General features: G+C 35.0%; 1 pseudogene across 1 annotated transcript in view; it reads left to right on the forward strand.

The window, feature by feature from the left end:
* The window catches only part of LOC306844362 (uridine-cytidine kinase-like 1), a 29,871-nt pseudogene extending 12,855 nt beyond the window's left edge, over positions 1-17,016 (forward strand). The window contains exons 6-15 of the transcript XR_013785986.1: positions 329-518; positions 1,494-1,555; positions 5,320-5,339; positions 6,662-6,760; positions 10,626-10,719; positions 10,965-11,027; positions 11,615-11,737; positions 12,526-12,633; positions 13,297-13,453; positions 15,223-17,016. The product of XR_013785986.1 is annotated as a uridine-cytidine kinase-like 1 (transcript). The remainder of the gene's footprint in view (positions 1-328; positions 519-1,493; positions 1,556-5,319; positions 5,340-6,661; positions 6,761-10,625; positions 10,720-10,964; positions 11,028-11,614; positions 11,738-12,525; positions 12,634-13,296; positions 13,454-15,222) is intronic.
* The last annotated feature ends 110 nt before the right edge of the window (positions 17,017-17,126 follow it).

The following is a 17,126-nucleotide window of genomic DNA, read 5'->3' on the forward strand; positions in this document are numbered from 1 at the left end:
TCACTTCACTAAAAACAATCAAGCCCTGCTCATATTTAAAAAGTAACGCAAAAGTAACGTAACACATTACTTACCATAAAAAGTAGCTAAGTAACGTGATTAGTTACTTTTTTAGGGAGTAACGCAATATTGTAATGCATTACTTTTAAAAGTAACTTTCTCCAACACTGTATATTAAGCACTTTATATTAAGCCCTTCAAAATATTCAAATGTGACTTGGTTGCATTTGTCATTGTAATTGTCAAAATATTTGTTTGTTGCAGCCCTAATGTATCACGTTTTCAGTTTTTTGACATTTAGTTGTATTTCTGTTTTTGTGTGCTTCAGCTCCTAGACATGAAGGTGTTTGTAGACACAGACTCAGACATCCGGCTAGTCAGGCGCCTAAAGAGGGACATCACGAATAGAGGGCGTGACATTGCAGGTGTCATTAAACAGTACAACAAATTTGTCAAGCCAGCGTTTGAGCAGTACATCGAACCCACTGTGCAGGTTGCAGATATTGTGGTCCCAAGAGGTATGTGAAGTTGGAAAATGTCAAAACTGCCAAACATTTTGTAAGATATCAGACTATTAAGCATATTTTACTGGACTGTCTGTCTTATATATTATAAGTAGTGCTGTCAAATCATTAATCGCGATTAATCGCATAAATCGTATGTTTATTTATTATGTATATATAAATACACACATACAGTATATATTTTGAAAATATTTACATGTATATATTATTATATTTTATATTATATATAAATATATTTAATATAGAAACATAACATATTTTTCTTAAATGTATACATGCATGTTTGTGTATTTCTATATACATAATAAATAAACACTGAACACTCATATATTATGTAAACAAAAACTTTTATTTTGGATGCGATTAATCATTTAGACAGCACTAATTATAAGATAATATAATATTGTTAAGCAACGTTTATATTCAGAAATTTCATTAATGGATGATTCAATGTTTCACCTGGGAATTTTTTTAACATTTCTGTATAAATAACTGAAAGAACTTATACAGTTGTAATAGCCCTTAAAGGGATAGTTCACCTAAAAATTAAAATTGTCATCATTTACTCGCCCTCAGGTAGTTCCAAGCCTGTATGAATGTCTTCGTTTTGCTGAACACAAAGGAAGATATTCTGAAGAATGTGGGAAACCACCACACCATTGACTTCCATAGTATTTTTTTTCCTACTGTGGAAGTCAATGGTGGCCCAAAACAGCCTGGTTACAAACTTTCTTCAAAATATCTTCCTTTGTGTTCTGCAGAACAAAGAAATTCATACAGGTTTGGAACTACTTGAGGGTGAGTAAATGATGACAGAATTTTCATTTTTGGGTGAACTATCCCTTTTTAATGCTGGTACGGCAGTAAACAATTACTCTGAAAGCTCTCTAGTTTATTCAGATTTTTTTCTACTCAAAATTATGGAATTATGTGCTATATTATAACAGTCCCCTTCCATTGTTTCTCCAGGTGGAGAAAACTTCGTAGCCTTGGATCTGATTGTTCAGCATGTTCACAGTCAGCTGGAAAAGGTATGTAATAAAAATGCTTCCTCATTCTCATCTGTTTGACAGAGAGGATGATTAGTTGGTCTGTGCATAATGAAGTGCTGAGAATGGCCAACGTGCATGCTGTATTCCTGCTAGATAAACCACATGCTCTTAATATGCACACAAATGTTGCATGCATGTATTTAAATGTAAAGTATTTTGCCCTCTGGTGGTCATACGACACAAGATATTTAGTTTTAAATGGTATGCGCATTGGTTCAAACATGAAAAGGCAAGGCCAGTAATCTTGATATTTATTTTACAGTCCATTTTCTCCTTTATAGTATTATAAAATTAATTTGCAAATGTAATTTCTAGCACAATATTCATAAAAAAATTAAGATTGAAATGATGACATTTCCATTGGGAATTGATTGGATCTGTGGGCATTTCATACCATAAAATGATCCATCCCGATTGTCAATTTAACGTGATCCGCTTTTTTTTCTTTGGAATAATATGCTCTGATGATTCAGACAATATGCTGAGAAACCAGGAGACAAGCAAATGTGTAGTCAGTTTTGATTTCATGTTGCCTACCAAGGTAATTACTAGAAAGACAAAGATGTTAACACTAATGAACGTTTGCTGAGTGAGGTTTATGTGCATGCATTGCTGACAGATGTATTCCACAAAAAAGGTTTAGAGCCTCTTTGAAATGTAATCATTTTCTGTGCCTGGCTGGCTGAATAAAGTCATGAATTATCCTGAGATGGAAAATACTTTTCTTTTTTCACTCGATCAGTCAAAGTGAGGAATGATCTTTAGGATTAATGAACCGTCTGCTTTTGTGCAAAAGATATCATGCTCTAAAGCCACAGGGCACATTGGCTTTCTCATCACAGAGGTCAGATTTGAAAGATTTTCGGTGTTAGGCCCAGTGAGTACTTTGACTGAAAAATCTTCAAAGTACTGCAGTTTTTTTTTTTTTTTTTTTTTTTCATAACGATACCTCAATTAGGGGCACTTTTGAAACTTTGTTTTGTATAACGTGTGATGTGTGGGTTTTTAATATTTTGTGTGATGGTAATGATGGTATTGATATTTTTTGCTTTATGAGAGAAAAAAGATAAACCTTGTACTTGCTAACATGACGGATTAGGTAGCAGCCAATTACATTTGAACTTGGTTTAAGAAATTGATTAATTTAAATGATAATTACATTAAAGCTATCTACCTTATTTACTTATTTATTTATTTAAAATATTATTGAATCGTGTGTGTGTGTGTATACACATACATATTACTATTATAACATAACAAATTGTTAATATATTAATTAATAAATGTATTACTTTTAAAATGAATTATATATTTTATTTATTAATTCAGAAGATTTTCCCTAATTCAAACACTTTTTTACTTTTATTTATTTATTTAAAAAGAAAAAAAGAATTTAGTTCAAGTTCAAGTTTATTTCTAAAGCACATTTACTAACGGCCGCCAGCCGACCAAAGTGCTGTACAATAATTACAATATAGATACACAAGAAACACAATCAATAAAATTTATGAACTCAAGATTAGGTATATTTTGTTCTAGTTTCAGAGGGGCCAAAAACAATTTTTTGAGAGCCAGGAGCCATGACACGCTGATAAACTATTAAGAACATGCTTTTTTCCGTGGTCAAAGGCAGATAGATTTGCATATCATCAGCGTAACAATGGAAAGAAAGATGGACCCCAAGGGAAGTAGATAGAGAGAAAAGAGAGTAGGTGCATGAACAGACCCCTGAGGTACACCACAGGTTAGCTTGCGTAAAGAGGAAGAGAAATTTCCTATTTTAACTGAGAAAGTTCTATTTGTTAGGAAAGATTTGAACCAATTTAAAACCGCCCCTCCCTATTTTAATTAAAATGAAAAAAAAAAAAAACCTGTTGTGACTAAAGCAAGGGAAAATGTAGTGTCTATATATGTGGTATCTAAACAACCCCATGATTCCACAGTTAAACAGTGGCACTGATAAAGACTTTTAAATCAGGCTGAAACATAGTCTTTTTAGTGATGGAAATATGAGAAGCATAATGTATATTGTGTAAAACTGCAAGAATGTGATTGTATCGGGTTAAATATAGGGAGTAAGGGTAGCTGATAGTGCCATGAAATATTGTCCCAGTATACCATGGAGAGGGTGAGGGCTGACTGTTTGGAATGGCTTTTCTGAGTGGATATCTCATTTCATGAGTTTGTCTTTTTTTCTTTTCTTTTTTTATTCCTCTCCTCCCTATGTGTGTTTGTAATGAAATACTTGCTAAACCTTCAACCGATTGCTCTAACCATCCCAGCGTGAAATCACAGTGAGGTATGGCTGCTTTTCCCCTCATTTCCTTCCATATCTCTTTCCTTGATTCTTTAAACCTGTGCTTCATCTCTCCTCTCTTTTCCTCAAACCTGCAGAGATGCAAATGGAGACAAAAGCGTAGCTCTGGCTATAGTCTACACTAAACAAATTGAATGTTTAGTGTTGTTAAGGCAGTATAAATGGATGCACAGTCCCGCCCACATTCAAATTTCATTGGTCCAAAGTCACAGCTGTAATTTAAACAGCTAATACACTACCGTTCAAAAGTTTTGGGGGGTGGTATGATTTTTATGGTACAGTCTCTTATGCTCAGCAAGACTGCATCTATTTGCTGAAAAAAAACTAGTAATAGTGTGAAATATTATTGCAATTTAAAATAACTATTTTTCTATTTTAAATGCTTATGTAATTCTTTAGAAAGCATTCTAATATGTGACCCTGGACCACAAAACCAGTCTTACGTGTCAATTTTTTAAATGCTGAATAAATAAGCTTTCCATTGCTATATGGTAGGACAATATTTGGCCGAGATACAACAATTTGAAAATCTGGAATCTGAGGGTGCAAATATTGTATAATAAAAATGAGAAAATCACCTTTAAAGTTGTCTAAATGAAGCTCTTAGCAATGCATATTACTAATCAAAAATGAAGTTTTGATATATTTACGGTAAGAAATTTACAAAATATCTTCATGGAACATGATCTTTACTTAATATCCTAATGAATTTTGGCATAAAAGGAAAAATTTATAATTTTGACCCAAACAATGTATTTTTGGCTATTGCTACAAATATATCCCAGCGACTTAAGACTGGTTTTGTGGTCCAGGGTCATATATTATCAATTTTAAAAACAGTTGTGCTGATTTGATCTGTGATCTGTCCTTGTGAGTAAAAGTATTAATTTCTTTGAACGGTAGTGCTTATTTTGATTTTAATTTTAATATTTTGGCCGAAATTATCTACAAAGCAAAACGTTTGAGTGGACGCAATATTAAGGACCTGAATGAATTGCACGAAATTGATGTGAAGACAGAATATATTTATAAATAAGCTTTGCGAGCCAAAAAACACCATAGCTTCACTGTGTACCTTTTGTCTCCGCCTCCACTGTGTTATTTTGATGCTGTTGCTAACACAGGGATGGGCCTATTTCAGTGGTTTTGCTCTTCAGATACTGTGCAGCCTGTGAAATCCTCTGATAATGCAGAATTGAGAAACTCAGTATTGAGACATTTGTTCTCTTTTTATCATTTTAGACTGGCAACAGCACCTCAGCTGAAAACCACTGACATACTACCCAGACCCGAGCTCATCTTGGCTGTGATGTGTCCGTCTGTTCTGTATAGACTTTAATCAGGTCCTGTTCTTTTCTCCCCCTCCCCCTCTCTTTTCTCTGTCTCATCATCATTGTCTCCCAATGACCATTTATTCCTTCTGCAGAGGAAACTCCGCTGGGATATGTGAGGATAAATTATTGCATCCTCTCACCTTTTCTTTTTTTTCTGTTCTGTTTTCTTCATTTTATTTGTTTATTGTTCTCATTTTTCTTCTTCTTCCGAAATCCTTCCTTACTTGATAAAACACGTTCTGCTCTTTTTTTTTTTTTTTTTTTTTTTTTACTACTATTATTGTTTTATTTTTTTTAAAGCTTGTGTATGTTTAACTTTCAGAGTGAGCTAATAACATTCACACTGTCAGTTCATCACAGTGTCCTAACCAGCGACAAGACATTTTGTCCATTACTCGGTTTTTATTTTTGTGGTCTTGCATAGGTAGAAATCTGATTGGTCCAAAATCTGTGTACATATCCTTCTGATTAGTTGTCATCATGTCATGCTGTGGAGTGTTTTAGGCAAAGTGCTTGTCGCGTCACACTGGTTAGGACACGGACACACACATGGCTGAAGATTGGGGAAACAGGCAGCCACAATGAAGGACATTTAGCAGCCAAATATATTAAATGTCTCAAATCAGTCAATAATGTAGGTTGTACACTATAGAGGGCAGTGGTGACTCTCTCAGTCTTTGCTTAGATTTTCACAATTACAATATTATAAACGAACAGAGTTCAGAGTCCATAACCATCTTGTTAGTTTTATTTAATATCACATTGTTTCACTGTTTAAAGAAATGGTTTACCCTAAAATTAGAACTGTCATTTACACTGCCTCAAGTATGACTTTTTTCTTTCTTCTGTGATATGCAAAAAGAGTTTTTTACAATGTGAAAAAGCATCATGCCTAAGGTTTTTTTTTGGTCTGAAAGAAAGTCATACATGTTTGGAATGAAATGACAATTGTAATTTTTAGGAGAGCCGTTTCTTTAATGCTTGTGCATCAGATCTTTAGTTGCAAAACCCTCACTTCTGTCTACTTCTAATTTAAAGGCCTGTTCACACCAAGTCTGATAGTTCACGCTGATGATGCACACACTTGTATGTAGAACCCTACGATATTAACAGGTTGTCAACACATAACCCAAGTCAATATCTTATTGGTCAGGGAGGTTTGTTTTTGGGATGAAAGTGGTTCATTTGTGTAAATTATGCAATTGTTTTATTTTAAAATGTATTCATAATGGAAATCCTGACTTGAAGTGAATGGGCCTTGACTCTATCTTGACCTGCTACCATAACACTTCAAACTCACATCAGCTCTTCAAACCATATTCGCACTGGGAAAAAGTCAAATAATGTTATATTTGTCTATTTTCCATGAACAAAAAGTTTGGTTTTGTGTGCAACTTGTGGAATGTTTACGTCTCATATCCATGTGCTATATAGATCAGCCCTGGCATCTGCCCATCAGGGTCAACCTTTACCCAAAACCCTGAGTGTCATGGAGAGCACCCCACAGGTCAGAGGAATGCACACTATTATCAGGTATGACCTCACTGCTGTTATGAATACTTTTTACACACACACACTATTGGTGTTTTTATTGTAAAGTTTTTTTTTGTTATTTTTTTGCACTACCGTTCAAAGAAAAAAATCAAAACAAGCTCTACCATGTAAAGAAATTATTTTATTCAGCATGGACACATTAAACTGATCAAAAGAAAATATTAAGCAGCTGTTTTCAACTTTGATATTGATAAGGAATATATTAGAATGATTTCTGAAGGATCATTTTGACACTGATGACTGGAGTAATGGCTACTGAAATGGCTGTTGTTATGAATACTTAAATACTTAATTACCACACACACTATTGTTTTTTTTGTTTTTTTTACTGTAACATTTTACTGATTTATTTCCACTACCATTCAAAAGTATTCAATACTTTTATTCAGCAATGATGCATTTAATTGAAAAACAAACAAATGCTGTTTTTTATACTTTGTTCATCAAAGAATCCTGAAAAACTGCAACAACATAGCTGTTTTAACGTTCATCTCAATTCATAATAATCAGCAATGTTACACCAGCAAAGGCATAAATTACATTTTAAAGTAGAAATCAATTTTAAATTATAATAATATTTCACAATATTACAGTTCTTATAATTTTGATCAAATAAATGCAGGCTTGGTGACTTAAAACCTTAAAGGGGTCATATGATGCTATTTTAAAGATCATTATTTTGTGTATTTGGTGTAACAGAATATGTTGACATGTTTTAATGTTCAAAAAACACATTATTTTTCAAATACTGTACATTATTGTAGCTCCTCTATGCCCCGCCTCTCTCAAACGCGTCGTTTTCCAAAAAGCTCCTCCTTCCAACAAGTGCAGTCTGCTCTGATTGGCCAACTGACCCAGTGCATTGTGATTGGCCGAACACTACAAGCACTCATCGGAAATGTAACGCCCCTTATCATAATCGCGAGCTTCAGCTTTCAAGTTTGATCAGTTCAAGCACGAAAGGGGAACAGAGACTTGACTTGAACAGTCAATAGCAAATACTTGAACTCATAACAAAACATACTTACAGTCGCTGATTCAGAAGCGCCAGATTGTCATCGCAAAGTCGGAATTGACCCTTTTTTAGAAATACCCTTTGTGTACAGCCAGCCCTTGTACTCTACTAGGTTCACGCAACTGTCGTCCATAAAATGCATTGCACAAATTCAAACATTTAGGTTGTGTTGTAAACAAATCTTAACCAATGATTCCTAATTGCATCTACTTTCGGAAGGCCAAATAAAGAGCTTGTGCTTTCGCATAGAAACACACAGCGTCTCCCTGACATGGCTGCATCAACACTACTGCGGTTACTGAAACCATGCCTTCTTTCACGTGAACATTGTGACGTAGACATGTGGGGTCGTATTTGAATGAGCCGTTTTAGGTGGGTGTGGACTAGTCTTAACTTTTATAGAGAATATCTCTTTGGGTTTGAGACTTTAGTCTTTGCAACTTTAGGGATCTCCTCTATGCACGAACAGCTTGTAACACTCCAAAGAGAAAGGAAAACTTGAAATCGCATCATATGACCCTTTTAAGAACTGACCTGAAACTTGGTAGTGCATTTACTTACTTTTTTCTACATTTAACACATTTAAATTTTTAAAGATTCAATTTATGGTTTAATGTTTTTTATATTAAAACATAATTGAATATAATTTATTTTGATAAAAAACTGCTGTAGATGTGTGTATCTATTCACAAATGCTACTTATTACAAAACACATTTATTTTGTGTTAGACATTTTACTAAAAGTAAGAATTTGCAGCTCAGTAAGTGTGACTGGTGTTGATTCAGTTCATTCAGTTAAGGATCCATCTGTTGGATTCAATATTTTTATGAATCTTTTTGAGTGATTCATTTAAAAGAATATGCTGATAAGAATCATGTGTTGTAAATTATACTGTCCTGCATGTTTAATATGGACCTAACAGACAACATAATAGAACGACAAATTGGCATAATTTCACTGTCATATCAGCACGTTAGCGAACTGCTTGCTTGCAGCTCAGATAAAAAAATATACAGTGCCTTCCAAAAGTATTGGAACAGTAAAGACAAAATTGCTCTGTTGGTTGTGGAGTCAAGACATTTACAAATATGATTAAAAGATGAATATGAGACAAAACTACAGAATGTCTCATTTTATTATTGGGTGATTCAACTCATAGATGTTTTACCAGCTAAGAAGTTCAGCACTTTTAGAGTTTCATCCCCCTGATGTGAGCATAAGTAGTGGAACAGTTGCCTCACGGGTCTTTCTAAGTGATCAGCTGTGTCCTGTTGCATTAATTCTTCAGATATTAAAAGCAGGGAATGTGTCATATCAGTTATATCCATTACTTCTGTATTCTGAATCTTGCATTCAATGATGACACACAAACCAGGATGAAGATGAGGGAGCTGACTTTGAGAGAAAAGCAAACAATTTGGATGCTAAAAGAAAAGAGGAAGACAATTAGAGCTATAGCAAAAACAAAGGCATGGAGAAATCAAGAGTTTGGAAACCACCAGCGACACCAGCAACTAACAATTTCCTGATCGGCTGAGAAAACAACAGTAGTTGATGACAGACAAATCATAAAAGCTGTGAAAATGAACCCTAAAAGACATGTCTGTAAAATCACCAACAACTTCCAGAAAGCTGGGGTGATGCTCTGACAATCTACTGTCCTCAGGAGACTTTGACACAGAATTACAGATGCTACACAGCAAGATGCAAACCTCTGACCAGCACCAAAAATAGAAAGGCAAGATTAGAGTTTGCAAAAAAGCACAAAGGTGAGCCAGAAGAGTTTTGGAACTGTGTTTATGGACCGATGAGACAAAGATGAACCTTTATCTAAGTGATGGGAAAGCAAAAATGTGGCGAAAACAAGGGAACTGCAAATGATCCCAAGTATACAGCCTCATCTGTAAAGCATGGTGGAGGTGGTGTCATGGCATGGGCATGTATGGCTGTATGACTTAATGTCAAAACCATCTTAATGTACAAAACCATCTTGCCTACCAATATTCAAGAAAATGCCACCAGATTCATTTGGAAGTGCTTCATATTGCATCAGGACAATGACCCAAAACACCCTGCCAGTTCAGTCAAGGAATTTATAAGGGCAAAGAAATGTAAAGTCTTAGATTGCCCAAGTCAATCTCCAGATTTAAATCTGATTGAACATGAATTTCACCAGCTGAAGAGGAGAGTAAAGGCAGAAACTCCCCAAAACAAGCAACAATTGGGATTGGCTGCATTAAAGGCTGGGAAAAGTATTTCAAAGCATGAGACCAAGAGTCTGGTGATGTCTATGGGTCACAGACTCACTGCTGTGATTGTGCGCAAGGGATCTGCAACTAAATAATAGCTTTTAATCTTTTATATCTGCCTTATGTTCAACTGTCCCAATACTTATGCTCACATCAATGAGTGGGATGAACTCTAAAAGTGCTGAACTTCTTAACTGGTAAAACATGTGTTGAATAACCCAATAATAAAATGTGACATTCTGTAGTTTTGTCTCATTTATCTTTTAGTCATATTTTCAAATGTCTTGACTCCACAGCCAACAGAGCAATTTTGTCTTTGCTGTTCCAATACTTATGGAGGGCACTGTATATATTACAATACTGTATATGTTTACCATAATTTCTGTTAAAGAACATTGAGTTGTGTTTGTAGTTTTTGGGCCACTGATTTGTAATTGGGTAATTAAAATAAAATAAGGATTGTTTTCTCACTTTATCTAAACTCTCAGACCAGTGGTTTCTGTGCACAGTATCATACTCTCTTCCAAAACCCACATCATCTCCGTTGTGTATTATTGACTGTGTCCCCTGTGCCCTCAGGAATAAAGAAACCAGTCGGGATGAATTTATTTTCTATTCAAAAAGATTAATGAGGCTTCTCATAGAGCATGCCCTGTCCTTCCTGCCGCTGAAGGTGAGTGGACTGCCATTAATGACCAACTACGATTTTTTTTTACTTGATGTTATGAGCTCTGGTTATTGGTCATAATACAGTGATACATGCGAGTGTCAAGCAGCTTGCCATGGGGGCCATGGACAAATTAAATTTTTATTGTGCGAAGTGAAGCAAGTCTTCATTCAAGATTATAGCACTTGTTTTATGTAATTTTTCTTTTTTTTTTATTGATCATTGATTCTTATTTCGTCTTCTCTTTTTAGCCGGTGTCTGTTGAAACTCCTCAAGGAACTGTATATGAAGGGAAGAGGCTGAGTGGGAAAAGGGTTTGTTTATTGAAAGATTAAAATGTGTTAAGTGCTTTTTTTCTTTTTTTCTTTTTTTTTTGCCTGGTCAGGTTAGTTATCTTTCTATGGAAGCCTGTATTCACCACAGAATTAAAAAATAATAATTTAAAATATTATTGCAAACTTATTACAGTTTGACTTTTTTTCTCACAATTCTGCATTTGTATCTTGCAATTCAGACTTTTTCTCACAATTCTGTTTATATCTCACTATTCACACTTTTTTTCTCACAATTCTAAGGAAAATAATTGCAAGATACAAATGCAGAGTTGTGAGAAAAAAGTCAAACTGTAATAAGTTTGCAATAACATTTTCATTTTAATTTAATTTAATTTTAATTCAGATTTTCTCGTAAATTCCAAGTTTACATCTCACAACCCCCCCGTTTTCTGAGGAAAAAGTTTGAATTGTGAGAAATAAACTGTATTGAAAAAAGTCTGTATTGTGAAATAATCACAGTTACATTATTTTTTTTAATTCCATGGCAGAAACACGTCTCCATAGGTATCGCTATTATCCGTATGGCAGGACTTTACAGCTGTGCTCCTTGTTTGTTCGTTTGATAGATCACTGGTGTGTCCATTCTACGGGCAGGAGAGACCATGGAACAGGCCTTGATGGCTGTTTGTAAGGACATTCGGCTCGGAAAGATCCTCATTCAGACTAATCATGACACAGGAGAGCCTGAGGTATCACATCTTCACCCATTCAACTGACAGACACATCTATAAACAAGCTCTGATCAAAAAGTTGTCCGTGTTGTCATGTTTCCTTGTGCTCTCAGCCTTGGTGAGATGGCACGTATGATTTACTCTTTGCCTACTAGTCAGGTCACGGTCTGTTTCACCGTTGTACTTTGCCAGATTTGATATCTGTGCCTCTTCTCACCTGACATATAACATGTGTCATGATGCACATGATAAACTCAACAGCTCTGTTCTGATTGATGTCGGTTTGCAGGTATTTTTTTTGTAAGAGTATTGCGTACAGCTCCCTCTAGCTGTATGTTCACATTGCATTAAGTGCAGTTTTGTACTGCTTACGACTAGTGTTATTTTAGTATTTTTATATGTACTATTATATCATTTATTCAGTATTTTAAATTAGCTTTTAGTTATATATTATCAGTTCTATTTAAGTTTTAGCAATTTTGTTATGTGCTTATTAATATTATATTTTCGCTTTAATTTTTGGTCATTTTTGTAGTATGCTTATAGTTTTTTTTCTCAGCAAAAAATAACACGGTTTATGACAGTGTGTTAAAATATATATTTCTAATATTTTGTACCGATTTTGCAGCGATATAAATTGACACAAATTTGATTAACTTTATTTACAGAAATTAGTTCAGACTGTCTGTTTCAGTTAAATAAATATATATCTGATTTTGAAGTTTAGTGTTTTCTGCACAGTATTGTTATATAAATCATTGCTTAGTCTATGAATTTGTCTTATTACGGTCTAATTTCCTCCTCAGCTCCATTACCTTCGTCTGCCCAAGGACATCAGTGAGGACTATGTTATCCTGATGGATAGCACTGTGTCTACAGGAGCAGCAGCTCTTATGGCTGTCAGAGTCTTGCTTGTAAGTCACCTTAGCAGACAGGTCCTATTTATTTCATTTGAAGTAAGTTGACCAATTGTGCACATTTCTTTTTATACTTTCTGGCCATTGTGGAGTAGATTTTGGATCCTTTTAAGATGTGTAAACTAAATGTCAACATCTCACTATGCTGAATCTGTAATACGAGTGATAGGAGCCCTGGAACTGATCTTGTCTTGTAAGGTCTGTTTCAGATAACACCCACATTTCTACATGACCTTTGACCTCTCTTGCAAAAAAAACAATCCTAACCAAATTGCTCTTTTTTTGAAGCAAAGTTCACATAAGATATGGTTGTCTCTCTGGCCTTGGTTCAGTACTTCTATCTGTTAACAACATGGCTACTTGGAAATATATAGATGCGTTGCACTTTATGGTTCCTCCAGGTGTTTATTAAATTTATACTCTATATTATATTATATAACGTTACAATTACATACAAAATTATTAATTTATTTCAATAATGTTTCATTGCATTACAGACACCATTCTAACTTGGTGATATACTTTATATTTCATTATTTTATATTTATTTATCTATTTATTGTTTATTTTTATATATTGTTTTTCCAGACCTTGATATCTACATTAGCTAGTGCTCAGACAGGTTTAAATCAGGGTGATTCACAAACTCGTCTGTTCCAGGATCATGATGTCCAGGAGGATAAGATCTTCCTGCTCTCTCTGCTCATGGCGGAGATGGGCGTCCACTCAGTGGCCTATGCCTTTCCCAAAGTGCGCATCATCACCACTGCCGTGGACAAGAACGTCAACGATGAATTTCACATCATTCCAGGGATTGGTAAGAGCAGTTTAATTAAAGGAATAGTTCACACAAAAATTAAAACGTACTCAACTTCAGACCATCCAAGATTTAGATGACTTTGTTTCTTTATCGGAATAGATTTGGAGAAATGTAGCATTACATCACTTGCTCACCAGTGGACACTCTTCAGTGCATGGGTGCCGTCAGAATGAGAATCCAAACAGATGATAAAAACATCACAATAATCCATAATCCCTGAAAAAATCCATTCCCTGTTGTCCTTCCACATCAAAATCCACCAACATATGTAAAACTGTTTTGAGTGGTTTTCTCTAGTAACTGGTGATTGATCTGTGCATATTTCTCTCCCGATTCAGAGATGAGAAAGCAGTATTATGAATAGAGAGGGCTTGTATTTTAGCTGGAAGCAATGGTATGAAGCTAAAATTGATTAACTGGATCTATGTGGATTACTTGTGGATTATTGTCATGTTTTTATCAGCTTTTTGAACTCTAATGGCCTTTCCACATTGAGCGCGATGCGAAAAAGCGAGGCGAAACGCCCGCGAACGTTACTTTCACACAGAGCGCGAAACGAATGTTCGCCTTGTGCTAATTCACTCCTGCATGCTAGGGGGCGCCGAACAACTATGCATTGTTCCTCAGATATGTATCTGCGTATATGGATTTAACATCTAAATTAAGATAAACAAAGTTTGGTTCTACACCAGAAACACAAGCTATCTATAATGCTTACAAGAATAGGCTACATCCTAAAATATAATTAGAAGTACAATTAGCATCAAGCTACACTTGAAAATGTATTTAATTATTAATGTATTTGCTTACCCACTTTAAACCATCATCGAGTGCTTGTAATGACTTCGGATTATGATTTATAGTTGATTTTGATTCTATAATAATAAGCAGACACATGCACTCTTTGTATGTTTAATAACGCTACACTGTTAATATTAGTCATAAGCATCCTTTATTGCTATAAAAAATACCATGAGCTGCATACAAAACACATACAGAAAATATATCCTCATAATCATGTATTTACATTCATATTTCATGTGTAGAAAAATGTTTCACTCTATTTTATTTTTTAATACGGAAGATCTAGAGTGAACGACTCATAACACTCGCGCACGTGGAAGAAAACGGACGGTGCTCAACAGATCACATGATTCAGTGGAGAATTATTAGAAATTATATTCTGTATGAAGAACATGCGAGAATAAATCTGTTCTCAAATACCAACGATAACAAGAACTCAACATCCACTCTCTTATCCCCCAGATACTCTTCTTCTTTGTTTGTTTACACTGGATTTTGAAACAGCGCCACCATTCTCACCCTTTCGTGCAACAGCAGCTGCTCTAGTCACGTGATCCTAGCTCAAATCTTATTGGACGGCCCATGTTTTCGCTTTGCTAAACTGAAAAGATTCGTCGGACTGTACGAAAAAAAAAATAATTCGGTGCGCGAATGTTCGCGGTCTGTCTGGAAGCATCCATAGGAAGCTGTTGTTTGATTCCAGCGCGTCGTCGTGTCCGAAATTCGTTTCGCTTTTTCGCGCTCAGTGTGGAAAGGCCTTAATTCTGACGGCACCCATTCACTGCAGAGCATCCATTTGTCAGCAAACTTCTCCAATTCTGTTTCAGTGAAGAAACAAACTCATCTTGGATGGCCCAAATGTGAGTTTCAGCAAATTCAAATTTTTGGGTTAACTGCTCCTTTAACAAAATCCCCCAAAAAAGGCACACAGTATATCGTAATCGAAAGCAATTGTTTTGCAGGTAATTTTGGGGACCGTTACTTTGGGACTGATGCTCCTTCAGACTGGTATGAAAGTGATGAGGGGATGGACTACTGAATTTCATTAAGACCTGTATGTGAGCGACTATATCTGCATGCATTAATCTCATATATGATTGTGGACCCATTGCCCTGCCCTATATAAGCATAAGTCTTAGCCGCCTCTTGCTCTCGATCTTGCAATACTACATGCTACAAATAAAGGTCAAAGCATCAACGGACCCCCAAACATAGGAGATTCCTGCTCATTAGCTTTCCTTGAAGTGCCCACATGACCATCACAATTTGAGAATTTTTCATTAATACTTGAACTGATAAGAGTGGAATAATAAGGGCACACCGCAGTTTCTTCATGGGTGTGTTTACAATGGCATACTACCAAACTCCCTTTTACTGTTTTTCAGTAGTATGAGTATACAGTTTATACTGTATACAACAGTATATATAATTGATTGCAAACACAGAACTTATTCAATGTTTGTTAGCTGATTTCATGTTGTCTTGACTTAATTTGCTTTGTATAGCATTTATGGCATACGTGTGTTTTTGGTGTGCTTGACCAAATTGACATCTTACACTAAGTGAAAGCACCATTTCCATACGCCTGCTTCAATTTAACCTGCTTTTAATACTGCAGCCTTGCTAAAAATGTGCGTAAATGTTACTACCTTTAATAGTAGCCCAAGCACAAAATAGGATTTGGGTCAAACAACATTGTTTACTGCAATGCTGTAGTTCTACTCATAAACAACACATCTGTTGCTTAGTCTACATTTACTTTGTTGTTTTGGCATTTTTGTCTTGAAGGCGATACAGTTGTGAAGTGCCAATCTATGTATCAGTCTACTTGATAGATGTGTAAAAATGGGTGGAATTTATTAAGTATTGAAAAGGGACTTTTGTTAATATAAAATTCAGTTTTAAGTCCAAAGGAATAATTTTCCTCATCATTGGTTTTAGTATTTAGCACTACAGTGCAACTGAGGGGAACACAATCAGGTTTGTCATTTTGTTATATACTTGAATTTTAAAATGTAGATAAGGTATATTTATTTTTCATTGGTTTATCTGCCATGCCTGATTGAGGAGAGGCAACAACAGATTGATTTGCCAACAATTACTGAAGAACATTATGGAGGTCTTTTAGCAGAAATTAAACCAAAAGTGAGAGTAAAATATGTGCTTCTCCTGAACTTCCACTGTTACGTGTCATCTAATGCATTTTTTAATAAACCTGATCAGAGTAATAGTGCCAAAATGCACATACAGCAACCTGAGATGCACTTAAATTTAGGTAATCAAATGATTTGTTTACATTCTCACCTAAAGGGGAGGGTTGCACATTTTTTCAATGGCATTTATTAAAAAAATTACTTTGTCTATTTGGTCCCGCTTGACAAAATAAAATAATGAAATATTTACATATGTCTTATTTTTATTTGTATGTTTGTTTTCTAGTTGGAGCTGACGTGGTTTGTTTTTATTCTTTGTACAGAGTTTTTATGGCCTGCTTATGTTATTCTGAATCAAATCTCAATAATGGATTTCAGACTTTACATTAGCAGCAATATGCATTATTATAAGGGAAAAATATTTCTCTTAAGTTCTCTCTCTTTCTCCAGAGATGTATTCTGTAATTATTTTGTATATGTATGATTTCCCTGGGTTATCTGTTTACCAGCTTCAAACTGACCTCCAGTGTTGTAAGCCATTCCACTTCTATTGAAATTTTTTTTCTGTACGTATAAATAACGCAATAAAATATTTTGTGCCTAAGTCTGTCTTAATTCTTTCTTTTTTTTTCTCCCTTTAAACATTGCAAAAATGTAAGTGTACGTCCAGTCAATTTTATTAGTCTAGCCAAAGAGTATTTCCTTCATTTTTG

Source organism: Barbus barbus (assembly GCF_936440315.1).
Source record: "Barbus barbus genome assembly, chromosome: 24".
Classification (NCBI taxonomy): Eukaryota; Metazoa; Chordata; class Actinopteri; order Cypriniformes; family Cyprinidae; genus Barbus; species Barbus barbus.